Raw genomic sequence first — 3,533 nt, forward strand, 5'->3', positions numbered from 1 at the left:
CCCATCTCCAAAAGTTTTGCTTTAAAATCTTCTATAATGTTCAGATTTTCATAGTTAAAAGGAACATATTTCACATCCAGTGATAGCTATTTTGATATTTCTCTATGCTTTAAGATTTGATGTCTCACTATTTTATAAACAAATGTGCACTTAGGTAATGTCAGTCTTCCAACTTTACCAACTATTCCTTTGCTGACTTATTTTGTTATTGTTGTTGATTATTTTGGACATTTTATTTTAATTACAACATCTATTTTTACCTTTTCTTGTTCCAAATCTCCCATGTAGCCCTCCCTAATTTACTTGAAATTAGTGGCCTCTTTTTTTCTAAACTATTATTATAACCATATATATAGGTACATAGATATGCATATATATATATATATATATATATACATATACATAAATATTTTCAAATGTAACCTGTCGAGTCCCTATAATGTCACTTGTATGTGTGTTTTCACGGCTGCCCATTTGGCACTGCTCAAGCAGCTGGTGTGCTCTTTTCTTAAGAGACCATTTCTCCACTCCCAGCTTTACTCAGAGGCCTCTAGGTCTTTGTGTAGGCTGAGGTCTCCTCGACCTTTCTCCATGCGTCTTGGCATGCCCATTGCTGTCCTGCTTCTTCAGCTCACATGTGGGCATCCACATTGATGAGACTTAATGGGTGTAGATTCTGATGTCTTTGGAGTCACAATCTCACAGCACCTCCCTCCTCCCCTGGCTCTTAGACTCTGCTGCTCCATCTTCCCCAGTGTTCCCCGAGCCTTAGGCAATTGACTATGGATTCATCCATTGGTACTGGGCTCCAAAACTGCATTTTAATTGTGGTTTGTGGTTTGCTGTAAAAGTCTATATCTGCTGTAAAACCAAGTTTCCTTGATGAGGAGTGAAGATGACACTTCTCTATGGTTTAAGGACAAATATTTATAAGGTGGTGTTAAAGATCATGCTTCGTTAGTAAATTAGTAATCATAGAGTCTCCTCCAATAACCATGACTTCACTAGCATTGGTTAGTTATCTAGGTTTCCAGGACCAGCCATGCTTTGCCCATTGTTGAGCAGGACTAAATCCCAATTAGAGAGCTGTTGGTTGCTGCCAAGGTTTGTTTGCCATTACTGCATGCACAGGACTATCCTACAGGTTATCATCACTCATTGATATGGTTCATGAGTGCCATAGCTTGGAGGGACTGTTGGTTGCCTCTCTCCTTTGGAGTGTTGTATGGTGCCTCCCAGTACTAGAAAAGCTAATCCTCGGGGAGTGGATTTCAAGTCAGTTCCAGCTCAGGAGCCTCTGTGTCCTGTTTCTGAAATGCATGGTGTATTCAGCTTAGAAGATAACCAAGCACAGTAGCAACAGGCTGTCTGCTCTAGGAGTTTCTTAGACAGCCCTGGCCTACAACTCAAAGAAGGGTTTCTCATATCTGCTGCTTGTTTTGTGTCTCTTAGGTGGTCTTTGGATCTTGGAGGGAGCTCCATCAGCCTACATGAGAAAGGTTCATTAAAACTGTGTATGAGCATCTGCCTCTGTGTGCTTGATAGATTCTATTAATTTAGGTGAATAGTTAATAGTATGCTTCCTTGTGGGTTTCATCCATCCATATTGCTATTTTGCCCACTTCTCTCCTCCTGTATTTACTTCCCTCCCACTCTCCTAAGGCACACCCTTCCCCCATCACATCAGTTGTGTTACAAAATACAGAACACTTCACAAATTTGTGTGTCATCCTTGCCCAGGGGCCACGCTAATCTTCTCTGGATTGTTCCAGTTTTAGTTTATGTGGTGACAAACTGGCACAGTGGTTGACTTCAGTACCCGCTCACATCAACAGACCACCGAGACCTCCCCCATCAGGAAACTTCAGAGATAAGTTTACTGTGCCATAGACCACATGGGCTCAAAAGACGCCTACAGAATACTCTATACAGTAAGTGTAGAAGTCACATTCTCCTCAGGAGCTCATGGATCTTTGAAAAAACAGATCACATCCTAAGCTGTAAAGCAGGTTAAACATATCAAAAAGGTAATTTCTTGCATCCTATCAGAGCATAATGGAATCGAAGTTTAAAGGCCAACAGCAAGAGAAACTGCAGAAACACATGGCGATTGAACAATAAGTTATGTTACAACATGTGCAAATTAGTAAAAGAAGTTCAGCACATCACATGATAGGAATGACAGAATCAACCTCATAGATGGAGGAAGCCTTTGACAAACTAACACATTCTTGAGTAAATCTGTGAACAAACCAGAAACAGAGAGCTCACACCTGCACATTATATAAGCTCCTGTGATAATCCTATCAGCAGTATTATGCTAAAAGTGGAATAACGAAAATTAGTTTCTCTAACAGCAGGACTAAGCCAAGAGTGGCCATTTTCTCAACTGCTATTTAATGCAGGCCTTCAGTCCTCAGAGAAATAAGACAAGAGACAAAAAAAAAAAGTTATAAACAGAAAAGGAAGAAATCAAATTACCCTATTTGTAGTAGATGAAATCCTTCTACATTATAATCCCACAGGGCCAGCAGAGTACTTGCCTAATATATGCCAGGCTCTGGATTTGATCCTCTGAACCACACACCCAAAAAAAGGCTCTGAAATCTATCCAGGGTCCTGCAGGATGTCTCTGTTGGTAAAAGCGCTGGCTGCACAGGACTGTTGATCTAAGTTCTAGCCCAAGAACTGCACAGATAGGGAAACACCTAGGCAACCTTTTGCAATCCCCACTACAGGACTCAGCAGGAAGCTGGTGGGCCAGCTAATTCCCAGCATGGTGAAAACTACAGGAGAGCCTCTGCCCCAGCAGGATGGAAAAAAAGAACCAGCTTTAAAGGTTACCTTAAGCACTCCTTCTACAGGCAGTATACCATTCTGTCCCTCCCCCACACTGAAATGACCAAGAGAAGCTGTGGGAAAGCATCTCTGGGTTTAAGTAAGCAGAGTAGGTGGTGGAAATATGCTTGCACACCTCTGAATATACCCATATTGTGCACTGTGTGTTGGTGAAGCACATAATGATAATTATAGTACAGTAAAGCCATTCCTGAAGAGAAAAAGTGTGATGCCACAGTGACATAGACCAAACATTTTTGGTTCATATCAAGAAGTGATGTGGGCAAAAAAGTTTCTTGGAGAAGAAATATTAGTTTTCTATTTGCTAATGTAGCACTCTCTCTTTCTCTCTCTGTATGTGTGTGTATGTGTGGGAGACAAAGACTTTATGAGTTCTCTACTTTTCATAATCCATCTTATCCTAATTAATTTCCTCAAGCAGATGATTCTAAGACTTTCTACTTCAAACATTTTTAAATACAACCAAACTTAAATAAAAAATAATCAAGAAAATGTCTGGGGTGAAAAGAAAATCACCCTGACCTGATTACTAACATTGTTCAAATGCACTAAAATGTCACATGATACCCCAAAATATATACAGTGTCACATGGTGAGCTAAAATATATACAATGTGGCTACATGTATTTATGAAATCCTTAAAGAGGATAAAAGTCACAGAACCCATATAAAAA

At 40.1% G+C, this 3,533-nt stretch overlaps 1 non-coding gene across 1 annotated transcript; it reads right to left on the bottom strand.

The window, feature by feature from the left end:
- Nucleotides 1-1,695: 1,695 nt before the first annotated feature.
- LOC129674228 (U6 spliceosomal RNA) lies at nt 1,696-1,801 on the bottom strand. The gene has a single exon (XR_008719788.1). It is a non-coding gene; the product is annotated as a U6 spliceosomal RNA (small nuclear RNA).
- Between the last annotated feature and the right edge of the window lie 1,732 nt (nt 1,802-3,533).

Source organism: Psammomys obesus, unplaced genomic scaffold (genome assembly GCF_907164565.1).
Source record: "Psammomys obesus unplaced genomic scaffold, mPsaObe1.curated_primary_1811, whole genome shotgun sequence".
NCBI classification, from domain to species: Eukaryota; Metazoa; Chordata; class Mammalia; order Rodentia; family Muridae; genus Psammomys; species Psammomys obesus.